At 43.7% G+C, this 15,006-nt stretch overlaps 1 protein-coding gene across 1 annotated transcript in view; it reads right to left on the reverse strand.

The window, feature by feature from the left end:
- LOC149773189 (placenta-specific gene 8 protein-like) overlaps positions 1-15,006 on the reverse strand; it is a 62,866-nt gene that overhangs the window by 36,264 nt on the left and 11,596 nt on the right. The gene's annotated exons all lie outside the window — the stretch shown is intronic.

Raw genomic sequence — 15,006 nt, forward strand, 5'->3', positions numbered from 1 at the left:
GTCCGCCTCGGATGCGGGAACCGCGATTGAGTCATACCAAAGCATAAAACTGGTATGAGCGGCTGACTCACTAGGCGCTCAGCATAAGTGGATAGTGTTTAGGAGTGGTCGGCCTGGTGTCAGGATAATGTGACTGGGTGGGAAATCATGCTTCAGGTCTGCAGCATGGTGCTCCAGTGCTAGACATCACTATAAACTGCCATACTGCAGACATCGTAACGATAAGGCTGGTTTTCTTTTAAAGCTATGTAAAAAAAAAAATCCAAAATCACATACATACACACACAGCCACTTACAAGCACACACACACACATTAATAATATTGCTATGTCGAAAAACCACATAGCTTACAATCAACTGACTGAACCGTTCCGGTGGCCTAGTGATTAGAGCGTCTGCCTTGGAAGCGGGAGTTCGTGGGTTCCAACCCCTGCCGAGTCATACTAAAGACTTACTAGCGTGTGAACGTGGGAAAGCCTGCCAGTAGCTTCTCGTGGGTTGGTGGTTCTTCCCTGGGTTTTCCAGGGTTCTTCCTCCACCAGTTATACTGGAGGCCATGTATAGCCTATCTTGTGCTGAAAAATGGCGTTAAACCCTAGAACAACAACAACAACTTAAGACTTACAAAATCTCTCCCTCTCCCCCCCCCCCCCCACAAAATCAAATGAAACTTAAAGCGTATGTTTGAATACTTTTGTTGATTTAATTATATCGTTTTTAAAAGAAATAAACATAGATTAATATGCGAATTAACATATTTATCTAACTTTTTTCAGCTGCAATGTTTTGTACCAAAAACAAAGAAACGATTTCCAAAGACAAAAGAAGAAGCTATACAGAATTGCGGTCGATGTTACATGGGTGCCTGCAGAAATGTTTCTTGGGAGGGGAGGTGGTCAGTCATGTAGTGATTAGCTATTCAGTTTTTACAGATGCAGGCCAAAACATGTTTAGAGGTGCAACAGAGAGGGGGAGGGGCTTGGCCCTATGAGCGGGAGCCCATAATATATGCCAGCTTCTAACACGTTAACCCACAACTTTCCTCTATCTCATCTATCCGCTTGTGAGTAGCACATGTTACCCTCAAAGTCAGTCACCCTCAAATAATATATGCTATAATTAGTACTGAAATGTTTAAAAAGATGTAATATTCGCAGCCGTATATAAACAAATACCCCCTTCTAACTCATATATTAGTAGTGAAGTGGGGCACCCTAGCGACAATGGGAATTAGCATTACAGAGACCCCTGGGCAACTCTAGCGACAATGGAAATTTAACATGGAGAAAAATCGTGGGCAACTCTAGCGACAAGGGTAATTTAACATGGAGAAAAGTCGTGGGCCACTCTAGCGACAAGTGGAATTGAACATGGGGGAATAAAGTGTGGGTCTATCTAGGGACAAGGGGAATTGAACATGGGAATTTTTTTTTTAAAAATAAAAAAAAAAATTTAAAATAGGGGTAGGCAATTGAAAGTCATTCTCTTTTCGAGAAATGTGGGTGGCCCTGAAAAGGGCCTTTGGTTTTTCTTCTTCTTCTGCTTCTAATTTCTTTTTCTCCACCAACTTCTTATTTTCTCTCCTACACTCTTTCTCTTCTTTTTTTTTCTCCTCCTCTTCTTTCTTCTCCTCCTCTTCTTTCTTCCTCTTCTCATTTTCTTCTTCTTTTTCAATTTTTTCATTCCATGCTCTTATCCTTATCCTTTCCTCTTCATCCTCCTTCTCCTCCTTTATCTCTTTCATGACACCACTTATTATGTCCTTTACTTTTCTTAAGTTATTAATCTCCATCTTTACTCGATGGGGACTATAGGAATAGTGGTCTTCATTGAGTCTCACTAACATCTGCTCCATTATTCCTAAATTGTCCAAAACGTCTTGTAATTTTTGCATTTTGTCAAGGTGGTTCGAAGCCATCTTCTTTGTAGAATGGTTTGAACGACGAATACTGTGGGTTCTTATACGAAAAGCGCGGACGTGAAGGAAAACATCCCCCTAAAAACATAAAATTAATCTTACCTAGATCATGACCAAACAACGCGCGGACGTGAAGGAAAACATCCCCCTACTTTCTCATTTCATATAATAAAACCCTAACTATACTCTCCACATACGCTAAGAAAATAAAGAAACCCATAATCTACTATTCACACAAACTTACGTGATCAGTTACAAACACAAACACTCACACTATGAGAAAAGAGTCAGTGTTTATATTCACACTACTCTACCTACACATTGGCAAATTGATGGTTACTTCTTTTCTAGAGTATTGGGGTAGCCCTGAAAAGGGCTGTTTTTTTTTAACTTCATGGACACCTGGTTAATGGTGGCACCTTCCAGGCCTGGCGCCACATACGCATCTTGTTCCCCAGTTGCTTTTTACTTTTTTGGGGGAGAGAGCAGAGGCAGGATAAATAGCTTCAGAATCCCAATTTTCTGTCTCTGGGATTCTGAAATTTCTTTTTCTTCTTTCCTTTTCCTCCTCTTCTTTGTTTCTTCTTCTCTCCTCTTCCTCTTCTTTGTATCTTCTCTCCTCCTCTTCTTTGTTTCTTCTTTCCTCCTCCTCTCTCATCCTTCCCTCTTCGACAATGGCTTCCGCGGCCAGTTCGTTCAACAGGCGCCTGGCATATTCCAGATGCACATCAAGTTCCAACAGTTTCGCTAGTTTGGTGTTCATTCTGGTGTTGATCAATCAACAAGGGTAGCTGGACTGCCGAACGAGTTTCAATTTACACTAAAAGTGCGGACGTGAAGGAAAACATCCCCCTAAAAACATAAAATTGATCTTACCAAGATCATAACCAAAAACAACGCGCGGACCTAAAAGAAACACCCACTCACTTTTTTATACTACTCATCACTATTCTAAAAAAAAATTTCATTAATCACTTCAATATACTATTCACATACGCAAAGTAATCTAACCTTAAATCTACTCTCCCCACACCTCAAACATCAAAAAAAAGACATGATCTTAATCTGCTATCCACACCAACCTACGTGAGCACTTACTAACACACAATCCTATACACAAACACATACCCTCACACTATTAAAAAAAGAGTTAGTGTTTATATTCACACTACTCTACCTACACACATTGGCAAATCGATTGTTATTTCTTTTCTAGAGTATTGGGGTAGCCCTGAAAAGGGCTGTTTTTTTTTCTTTGCTATGGCAATCTTTTAGTTTCTAAGAATGCGATGTCCTCTGAGGATAGACTTTCTGGCGATAGGTCTGCTTCTTCGGAAAGAGAAGAAGAACTCTTTGGTGTCGATACGACAATCGACAAAGCCTCTGTCAGGTTCAGGATGTTGCTGCTGTTGTTGTTGTTGTTTTTGTTGTTGCTGTTGCTGCTGCTGTCTCTGAAGTCTGTACTTCTCTGTCCATTCTTCTTTCTCCCTGTTCACTTCTTCTCTGAAGAGCTCTTCTATCAGGTCTTCAGTGACTTTTAACATTCTCACATTCTCTATCTCTTCTGGCTTCGGTATCAGACTGTGTCTGACCCTATGCAAATTCACGTAGGCTTCGTTTAGCTTAGCTAGTTTGGAGCACATCTTCGTAGGAGGATGAGTCGACAATGGATGGTTAGACTGGAAACTGCCCCGGTTCTTAAAGTCAAAGCGCGGACGTGAAGGAAAACATCCCTCCACGGTTTTCGAGCCGCAACGTTCAATGAGTGTCACGAGAGGGATAGTAAGAAGTCAAAGAGCATGAATCAAACATTCTTATAGCCAAACAAAAGACAAAGGCATTTTTTTCAAAACACAACATTTTTATTCAAAAAATCACTTAACACTAACCAACAACAACTCTAACATTTTTTAACAATAATCCAACATTATAACATCAAACATTTTTTCTAATCACGAACATTTTTTTCTCAATTCACACTCTACTTTAAAAAGGGCTGACAACGTTGTGAATGAAATTGTGATTTCCATTGTTGGAAATCATTAGGCCATTGATGGACACTACGTTTCCTAGCTTGAGACAAAAGATAAGCATAATGGACACAAAACCATCGATCTACTTTCACATCGTTTCTTGAAGAAGAACGAGGATCAAAATGAGTCACTAAATGTTCTAAGGAATAGCCCAGGCTGCGATGATGCAGAAAATACACACAGTACTGTCCACACACCAAGGAATCTGTGCCTTGTAATTTCACATTATTGAATCGGGTGGTCTGAGCATTTCTTCTCATAAAGTCGATGATATCGTCTTCCGAAGGTGGCAATCCATACGAATCGAAATATTCCACACATCCTTCTTGAGGAAAGTAAACGGCTACCCAGTGGGTTCCTGGGAGATGACTGTCGTCCGTGTTGATCACGTAGGCTAGATGGTCTTGAGGTTTGCGATGAGGGAGTTCATCTTTAGCACAGACGACAGGATTCCAAGAAGCCGTGTACGAACTGTGGTTCAAAAGGTATCCATTGATTTGTGTGTGGTTTTTTTTCTTCTTCTTCACAGGTAATAATAAGTCATCAATTCGATCCTGACTTTTTGCTTGAAAATGTCTGACAAATAACCGTTTCTTCGTTTCGTCTCCTCACTCTGATTCAGGAGAGCTTCGATACTATGGATCTCTCGAGTGGTTAATGGTGGACAAGAATGTTCACGCAAGTCTTTATACCACTGGTGTAACACTTCTTCGTCCGAGATGAGACTCCAAGCTTCGTCCAGATACTCGTCCAATTTTTCTTCTTGACTCAGCATCAGGCATTTATCGTGTTGAATTTGACTGGGATGATCGTTTTGACATCCATAGCAATTTTTCTTGATCAATTCCGTCATTTTTTCGACCAAGTGTTTAGCAAAACAGGAGACTAAATGGGCTTCTTGTTCTGGCCATCTTGACTTCATCATAATAACTTCTTTTTCCATGGTCTCCTCACATTCCATCTCCAAAGTTTCTCCACTAGTTAAAGAGGGATAACAGTCTTCCATCGCTTCTAATAGTCTAGAATGACTTCTCTCAAACTGTTGATTTCTATGGTATTATCGAATTCTGCATACAGGATGACGTTCACCGTTACTTCAGGGTCTCGTTTTGCAAACTGAATTTCAACACGAATCTGGCCGGATTTTATAGGGTGGAAATGTCCCTCGTCGCTGCCTTGGTCTGGAGTGAAATCGAAAGCCCACAAAGCATAGCCTTTTGCATAATCCTCGTACGTAATGCCGTGACTGGTGTTGGTTCCTAACTGACCAGTGGCTTCGTACAGGGACAAGTACGATCTCAAGTAATTCATCTTTGTGGGATCAAAGTTAGGTTCGAAAGGTAGGGTACACAAGGTCTTGCCATCGCGACTGACTTCGATCTTGGACACGCCAAAGTGTCGAAAGTAGAAAGGATTTTTAGCGATAGCTCTGTTGAAGGCTTCATTCTCGACCATACCAAGGAACAAACGTTTGGGTAGCTGTCCTTGAAACAGGTGATCTTCGATCATGGATCGCTGTCCAGCAGGAATGGTGGAAGTTTTCACTTCCACTCGTCGGATCGGATACTTGGCGGTCGTTCTGCTCAACGTCTGGCTGATGTCGTTTCCCACTTTGGGTAACACTTCCACACGGCGTACGTAGAGTCTGGCTTCTTGGATTTTGGTTTTGTAATTATCGTCACTACCAGCTATTAAATGGAAAGCGGTACTGCTACGATTCAGTCTCAGGCGGACATCCACCCCGCTTAGCAAATATTTCTCTTGCAACCACATGTCCAAATGCAAACGATCCATCAGTTCTAAACTCTTTCCATCTTTGATTCTCTCTCTTCGTTCTATAAATCCGTCATTGTTTGGTGTTTTGCTTGCATTAGTTTCGAATGTTTCAAACTGGTCTGCTTCGTCAGCTTCCCATACCACACAGGCATTGAGATGGGTGTTCTTGGCATCTATTCCGTACGTCAAGAGATTTTCCAGGTAGGCACGGTAAGGGTAAGTATCCATGCTGCTACTGACCAGTTTGTTATTCAAGTACAAGTCCACTTCGCTGAACAAGGAATGCATGAAATTGTTGACGGGAGCTACTGGCTCAGTGTGTATAGCATTTCCATCCTTATCTAGAACTTTGACTTTCAAGTACAAGTAACTGCTATTCAGATCGATGTAATCTTCGGGTTGTGCCTTGATTTCGAACTCGATGGGAGCGGAATCGGTCAAAGAGGAGACGGGGTGAAATTCCACCCACTGGGATTCTTGCATCGTCATCATCGTGGGGGGCATGGCAAACAGGTCCAGTTCCTTCTTGGAACAAGCGCAAGATTCTCGGTGCATCATTTTTTTTTCCTGTGTCTCAATAATCGAAAACGTCTAAGTCTCGAACGGTTCTTCTTTTCTTGGCCTTTCTAGCTTTAGACGTGTGAAGTCTGGTGAAAGGATGTTTTCTTCGTCGTCTCTTTCTGCCTTGTCCTTGCTGAATGCCTGACTCGGTAGTGTGCAGGGCATTTATAGGTGTGTCTCGTCGGCCCAAAAGGTCTTTACCCGTTTGCAGCAAGACATTTTTGCCTGTCCTCATGAAGGCTTCTTTGGGGTTTTGTTTGTCGATGATGACATTTTGGAGAAATTCTTTGCCTTGCGTCAGTGCCGCATCTTTCAAGGCGTGCAATCCGCGTGTCACCATCGGTTTCAACACCGGAGCCACCGAACGAAAGGCGGATTTTAACATATCTCCTAAACCGTGTCCTCGCTGTCGTGCAACCCCTCGGTACACTGGATACATGACTTACGAGTCGTGAGAGAACCGTTCTTGAAAATGGAGTTTCACCGTGTCTTTTCCTTTGGTGAATGAAATATTTTGTCCCAGATCTCCTTTTATAGCAATGTTGACCGTGTCCAAATACGACTTGCTGACAGGCAAATAATGAGGATGTACAAATTCGCGGTGGACGTGGTAAGTGTTTCCGCCTTCCTCGTCAGTGACCGTGGCAGAATTTACTTTGAAAGGAATGACACGCAGTAACGGCACGGAGGTGTGTCCCACCACGTTGTACTCCACCACATCGGAGTACACAAAGATCAAATTCAGTCCTTGGTTCAGTTCTACCGGGAAACGAAAGTACCTTGCAAAATGCTCGTTGTTGTCAATCTCTGCGATGTGAATCTTTTTGGTCTGCTTATCCATGACCATACTGAGGTCTCCACCCAAAATGTCATACAATCCAGGGCAAAATTTAATACGTATACTTTTTTCCTCACTTTCAAATCTGATGAGTAGACGGTGAGACAGTTTGTGGTACTCGATGGTGACACGTTTACTTACTTTGGTCAGAACTTTGTCAAATGTTGCATAGAATTTGCCAGCGATGGCCTCCTCCAGATGTTGACCACCAAAATAATGGCCTGAGTTAATTTTAAAATGATAAACGTAAAAAGGAGGAGAAGGGTCACTGCTGCTGCGGGGTATTGGGTCCTTCGCAAGATGTGATCTATGTTGAGGACTGTTCGTCATTTTTTCCTGCACTGCTGGGTCCAGAATTTCGACGTCAAAGAAGTTTTGAGTTTCAGTGATGTTTGTGATTTGTGTTGGGTGAATCATTTCTACCAAAGCCACTTCCCAATGGGCTTCGTGATCTAAGGGGATGGCCTGAGGTAATTTGGCTGTGTAACAGCACAACATGTTGTGGGGAAACACCTCCATGGAACTGTCACTGGGTAAGGTTAAGTAAAATTGGTTTTGGTGACTCATAATTCCAGAGTTCTGTGGCTGTCCGAGGGGTTACTGGACGTCAGAGGCGTGTCTCCGCCCAAAATGGGGTTCTGGTTGTGGGAGGAGTGGTGACTGGCACTGGCACTGGACACAAGGTTCCGTGGTTCCCGTTCGAGGTGAATTTCAGGGAGGGATTAGGAAGCAGGTAACCAATGCAACTGCTCAATAAAATGGTCCACAATTGTTTGTCTCCTTGTTGCAAACTCAAATTGGCAATGGCTGCCCCGATGACACAATACACCACGAAGATTTGGCAGAAAAAGACGATTTGCGTTTTAGGCACATGTTCTCCACACCAAACCCACAAGGATTGTTTTTGTAAATCTTGCACAGAAGAACTAGGTGAAGGAGTGGTCGACGTAGCTGCGTCTGTGTGAAAGGGCATGATGGTCACTTCTTTTCATAGTCGATGACTTGCGAAGCGTCGATCCAAGAATCAAAACTGGGTGGATATCCTTTCCAACGTACTTTGACTTCTTTGACACGTCGTTTGCCCACTTTACGGGTTCTGCGTTCGAGAATGCTTTCGATGTCGTACACGTCGTCTTCTTTTTTGGTGACACGTTGTAACTCGGGCAAATAAAACGTTCCTTTGAGCACTTCTCCGTTCATGTCTTCCAATTTATAGACGGTAGGATGACGGCCATGCACTCGTCCAGTGACCCGAAACAATTGGGTCGTCCAGTTAGGTAAGTAACCTTTGTCGAAAGTGCGTTTGGTTTTGCCAATGCGCACCCAATCTCCTACGACCAACTCTCCACTTTTCTTGGGGACAGCCCTCGTCGGGGACGTACCGAACAGGCGCTCAAACACCGACACTTCGTTGTCGGGAGTCACGTCTTGCGGGGCACGTCCGATGCTTCGATGGTAAGATTGGTTGTACGCTTTCACCAGGTACGGTAAGATGTCGATGTACTTCAGAGTGTGGTGATGCGTAAAATATTTCCACATGCGTTCTTTCAAAGTGCGTTGAAAACGTTCCACGATGCTGGCTTTGGTTTCGGGATTCTCGGTGGTAAAAAAATGAATGTCACGTTTCTTTAATTCTTTTTGAAAAGCTTGGTTCAGAAATTCGGTGCCTTTGTCCGTTTGCCATCGAAGAAGGTGACGACCGCTTTGTTTCAACACCCGTTGCAGGGCTCGCACTAACTCGCTGATCGATTTGGAAGTCAAGGGCACAACCCAGGCAAATTTGGAAAAGACGTCGATGACACAAAACAAATATTTGTAGCCACGATTGTAGCTGGCCAAATGAGAGACATCGGCTAAATCGGCTTGCCATTGATGATCGATGCCTTCCACTCGGGTGCGACTTCTGACAAACTTGCGTCGAATGGGTTTGTGCAAAGTGTAGGTAGCTTGTTCTTGTAACCATCGTTGCACTTGAGGTAAACGGAGACTTTTCAGTCGCGTTTTGGCAGCACGATACAATTTTTGAACTCCTGCGTCACCTGCAGGATGGGAGGGATCGTAGTAAATGCTGGCTAAGACTTTTTCCATTTTTTGTGTTTGTTTGTGTGTTAATAAGTCACCCACTCTTCGGTGATGCTACTTTGGGTGGGACGAAAGGGTGGTTTGGAAACGGATTTACGTGTCCGATGGGCTATGGGAGTAGAAGTCGAAGGTAGTGGTGGAGCTGGCAATGGAATGGCTTTGGTCTTCTTTTCTTTTTTCACTTCTGGTTTCCCTTCTTTCTTTTTCACTTCAGTCGAAGGAGGAGTGGACATCATCTTTTTAACCCAAGCTTTCATTTCTTCTCGTTGGGGTGTGGGGGACGGGGTCAACAAGGATGCTGCAATCTTACTCGAAATGGGAGCTGCTGACGGTGTTTGAAACACTTCTCGCATCTCTTCTTCCTCAGGTCTTCGTGGGGTAGCATCTCTGGTGACCCCTGGGGATGGTAGTAGTGGTGGTGGTGGTAGTGATGATGGAGCTGGACTTTTCATCAAGGTCTTAAAATCTTTCAAAGTGGGTAGAGCTGTTTCGTCTAAAGCTTTCTGGTGAAAGAGTTGCAGTCGTTGCAAGAGTTGACCGTACTTTTGCGATTTTTCTGTTTCGGACAAATCTTGGCGATCCATCAAGGACTGCAATTCGTGTTGTAACTGGGACATCTCGCTCAAATGGGGATTGGGAGGTAAATGCGGGGTGCGTTGTTCTTGCCAACGATGGTATTCCATCCATCGTTTGTAAGGCACTGAAGCTAGTTTTCGTCCTTCCATGGGGTTGTCAGGGGTCGATTCTGAAATCTTGGGACTTCCGAGGGCCTTTTTATCTTGCTCCCACCAGTCCTCCCAACATGGTTCCCAAGACTCCTTTCAGTAAGGGGCCTAACAAGAGAGGTAAAATGCCTCCACGTTGGACCAACATTTTCTTTTTTTGACGAATGGGAATTTTCTTTTGAACCATTTGGCGAAGAACGTGACGATGTTTGCGGTAAGGTGAAATGATTGGGAAGTCTAACTCGCTTCTGGTACACGATTTGTTAGACTTTTTCCAAGGGCCGACTAACGATGTGGTGAGTGGGTAAACGTACAATCTTGTTCGGTTGATAGGTGGTCACTTTAAAGTTTGCATCCTCTCCCGATTGCAAGGCTTCTTTCAATACCCCAAAGTTGACCACACGACTGGTACGATAATTCAGAGTCAGACCTTTCACTTTGCACGTCGTGTGCACTTCTCCTTGTGGGTCACGGTATTCGTAACCGTAATTTTTGGGACCACCACTGACGAAACTTAGAATCTTGTCGTCGGGATGCTCGTCTGTCCAGGCTCCTAAACGGTCTCCTTCGATGTTAGGGTGCTGTTGACTCGGGTGATGGATGTAAATGCAATTGTTCGTGTCAAAGTACAGGACGCGTTTCCTAACAGTTCTAAAGCTTCGTACAATTTTAAGCGAGCATGGACTGTCACGTAAGCCGCAATGATGACATTTCCCAAAGGGTCGTCTTGTACAAAGTCCAGATCTTCTTCGTAATTGACCAAGATCAAATCCTCACGAACGACGTCCACGTGTTTCATGTATTTGGTTTTGTCGTGAATCATTTGGAAGTAGCGGGAAGGTTCTGTCAAATACTCCGTCTTGGGTAAACACGGTCGTTGTGCCATTTTCCCCACAAGCAATTTAACATCACTTTGGCAAACGATCGCCTGCCTTCGTTTTTCTCGATGTGGTCTAAAGAGATGCCTTCTTGTTCATAGTATTTCTCTTTGAATTGTATTTGGTCTTCGGGAGTGTGACACCAGGAAGGATAGCCGCTGGCTTCTTGCTTCAGTTTCAAAATGGCATCCACGTAGTCGGCGAAAATGCCTTTCTGCGTGGGGTCACCCTTGTGGTATTCTTGTGTCTTGGGAAAGTGGCAAATTTCGTACACTTCTAACAGTTGGTATCCCATGTCCAGAGCTTTGAACAATTCTACGCTGACCCAGGTTCCCGTCAAGGCCCTTTCTTCCTGGGTGTGCTGACAAGGTTGGTCTTGGCTGCACGTTTCGGCACAAGTACGGCACAAGGGAAACATCAGTTTGCCTTGACAATGGTGAGGTAAGACGGGATGGTATAGGTTCGTGGAAGGCAAAACTTTACACTTGATCAAGCCTTCGTATTGTCGAATGTTTTTCAGGTCGATGTGTTCCGTTAACAATTGCGGGTGCTCTACAGGAAAGCGACAATATTTGCACACGTAGGGATACAGCGAACACACGTCCAAGTATCTGATTTCTTCTCCTTTCTCTTCGTCGGCTTGGTACAGAAAACAGGTGGCATTGGTCCTTCCTCCGTACAAACTATCCTTCGGGTTCAGCGGGTCCATGAACTGGTAACTTTCCACGAGGCGTTTAAACTCGGGATCGGTTTTCATACGGTGATCGTACTCGTGTTCCCACATTTCCACCACTTGGTATCCTTCCTGTTCCAACTTTAGGCGCCGCTGACAAGTGTCCTGGTACAAGTCTTCCATGGTTCGTTGTAAAAACTGATTTTTAGTGCTACGATCAGGGTAACAAACGGGACATCCGTGAAATAAGCAACCGTTAAACTCGTATTCGATCTTGGGGTTTTCTAAGTCCCAGCCATCGACCGAATACGTTCCGATGGTCTTTTCACATCCTCCGTTCCGGGCATGCTGAATCAATTTGTCTTTCTTGTCGCACAAGTAATGTAACCAACGCAGGGCTTTGACCGAGTATTGACGTTTGACATAGTGGGTCGTTTGAGGGCTGATGACAGCCACGGTGTTTTCAGGCATGAATCGTTGTCGATACACTAAGGAACACGCTTTGGCAATGGTGCAAGCTTCTTTCAAAGGATCGACCCCTCCGTGTTCCATGAACAGTTCTCGAAATTTTCCACAGCAACGCCGTAAAATGTCCACGTCGGAACGACAATACTTTAGCATTTCTTCTTGAAAGTCGAAAGGGTCCGAGGCGTGAGCCTGGTACCAAGCGTAGAAAGCTTCTCGTTGTTCGGTACGCATGTTGTCGGGGTCGTAATAGTGAGCCTCAGGTAAATGGGGTAGAACGGCGTGTTGATTGGCTTCCGTATTGAAAAAGTGTGGAAAGTACTCTTTAGCCATTTCTGTCATTCCAAACGTTTTAGGCATTCGGCTCAAAGGCATGGCCAAGTAACTCATCGAATCTTTAAACTGTACTTGTCCCACTTGCATGAAAATGATTTTGGCTCCGTTCAAAGTCACTTTAGGACGCTCGGTACCTTGTTCCGTATAGTATCTCAAAAGAAACTGTCCATCGTATCCGGAAAAATTGTGAGCGATCACCGTGGCATGACGATGACAATCTCCGTAACGTTCGATGTCCTCTTGGCTCCACGTCTTGTCGACGGGGTCTAAGACCCATTGGGCAAAATCGGCTAAAGTCTTCGGTCCCCGAAAGATTTTTCACGTCCTCCGGGAATCTTGCTGCAGTGAGGGCAATGACTGAAAATAGGTTCTTGAATGCACTTCTCGCACGCTCGATGAGCCACGCAGAAATTAGGAATGTGAATGCCAGTCTCTTGCATGCATTCGAAATCGAAAAAGATGAAATTGCCTTTCTTCTTGTGACCGTCCTCTTTCTCTGGTGGGGGTTGGTATTTTTGCACGTAGCATTGGTGTTCCAAGTCCACGATGTGGTGACAAATGTGACATTTTTTCTTTCCTCGACATACGTGTGCCTTGGCATTATTGGTAAGTATGCCTTGTCCACACGTAGGGCACAATCTCAGGAGTTGACAAGCACATTTCTTCTGTGAACCTTGCGTCTTCAAATGTTGTTGGTAACAGGTAGGGCTGACAAACATGCGCAGACAAGTTGAACAAGGCACTGGTTCTTCGCTCAGACAGGGTGGAGAGGCCAAACATCCTGAGCATTTCCATCCACAATGCTTGTGTTTCTCTCGATTATTATAACCATAATCACATTTCTCACAGTAATAACTGTATCCCAGAAATGCAGTGATACTGGTAATGGTATCGAAATGGTCATCGTGATTATAAACATGAATATATTTTCCATCCTTAAAATCTTGGCCTCAAAACAACAGAGGCCCGCACATTTCTTGAGGGTGTACTTTCAAGGTGTATCGTGGAGCTAGGGCATCTTGCAATTTTTGCATCTCAGGAATGCCACAGGGTGTGTCTTTGGACAGTCCGGCTTGTTGCAACAGGAGTTCTGCTTCGTTTCGTTGTTTGGCTCGATCGGATCGTTGAATAGTTTTCCAGGTTCTTTTCCATTCTACCGTGTCGTTCTTGTTGGCATAGGTTCGTCCCACCACGATGGCACGGGCTAAACACATCTGGTCTTGAGGGTTGTTAATTCGGACGAGACTTGTTTTGGTGTTGCGAACGTCGTCCACCAATAACATCTTTTTGCGTCCAGTCCCTTGAGGAGGAGAGAGGTGGGTTATGTCCAGTGTGGCTTTTCCATCGGTGATGTCAAACTGATCATTAGATTGTTGTACGTGTTGAATCTTGTCCATGACTTTGGAAGCGGTCAATTCTGCAGGGGTACTAAACTCGATCCAAACAGGGGATTTCAAACCGTCGTGTTATATGGAAAGTCTCAAGCGATCGTCTTCTTTGGGTTGACATTGTCGCTTGAGTGTAGTGAGCAAAGAATCCCACACCCCAGTGATAAACACTTCTGCTTTCTCTAACGGCACTTCAGCCTTGAAATCTTTAAACTTCACCGTGTATTTGTAAGCCGTGGTTCTAAATTTTCTAGAGGAGCGCTTTTCCGTCTCTCGAATGGAATAATATTTTTCAGGGTTGACTAAGGGTGGTGAACTTGGTTTAGAGGGTTCGGATTCTGGTTCACTCATGTCCTCTTCAAAATCACTGGCATGAATTTGTGCCAAGATTTCAGCCCTGGTACGAGGCGATAGATCACGTTTCTGCCTCTTACTTTCTTCTTCTTTCTTCTCGAATGAATAGGATCGTTTCATCTTGAGTGAAAAACGTCAAATGACTCAAGTTTAAACACCATAGACTAATTTATAGTCATGGCAGACCAGCGTACATAAAAAGGTGTGTGTCTTGTCCTTTCACTATTCATTTCACTCTCAAGCTGAGCACAACGATGGAAGAGACTAGCCAAATCGAACGTTTCGTCAGAGCTTTGCGAGGGGTCATTAGAAAATTCTCTTCAGACCAGCCCACGGACTACTCTCCTTCCTTTCGAGATAAAAGTCAAGATAATTGCTATATCTGTCAGAAGAAAGGGCATTGGTCTTCAGAGTGTCCAGACCGTCAAAAAAGAAAAAAAAGGGCTAAAAAAGACAAAAGTCAAGATACCTGTTATTATTGTCAAGAAAAAGGACATTCATCTCCAGATTGCCCATAAAAGAAACAACAGGAGTCAGAAGAAAAGAGGAATTCTTCAGAAGAAGAGAGGGATTCTTCAGAGGAAGAGAGGGATTCTTCAGAGGAAGAAGAGGAAGAAAGAAGACAATTCTATTTACAAGAGGCAAAGAAACAGGAGAAGAAAAGAAGAAGGGAAGAAAATGAGGAGAAATAGAGGAAAAGACGGTGAAGAAATTCAAAAAACAGAGAGACTAAACAAGGAGAAAGAAGAAGCAAATGAACTTTTAATTAAAGTGTTCTGTTGTGAATTGTGAATTGGATTGTAACAATGGATAAAAAAATAAATTAATGATATAAGGTAAGTGTCTTTGAGTTATGATTTTAAAATAAGAACTTACACTCACGCACTCATACACAGACACGTACTATAGGGGTAAAATGGGTTGTTTTTTGGGGGGGTTTTGAGTTATTGGCAAATTGAAAGGCTATCTCTTTTCGAGA

Source organism: Sinohyriopsis cumingii, unplaced genomic scaffold, assembly GCF_028554795.1.
Source record: "Sinohyriopsis cumingii isolate HCF-2022 unplaced genomic scaffold, ASM2855479v2 utg000837l, whole genome shotgun sequence".
Taxonomy (NCBI): domain Eukaryota; kingdom Metazoa; phylum Mollusca; class Bivalvia; order Unionida; family Unionidae; genus Sinohyriopsis; species Sinohyriopsis cumingii.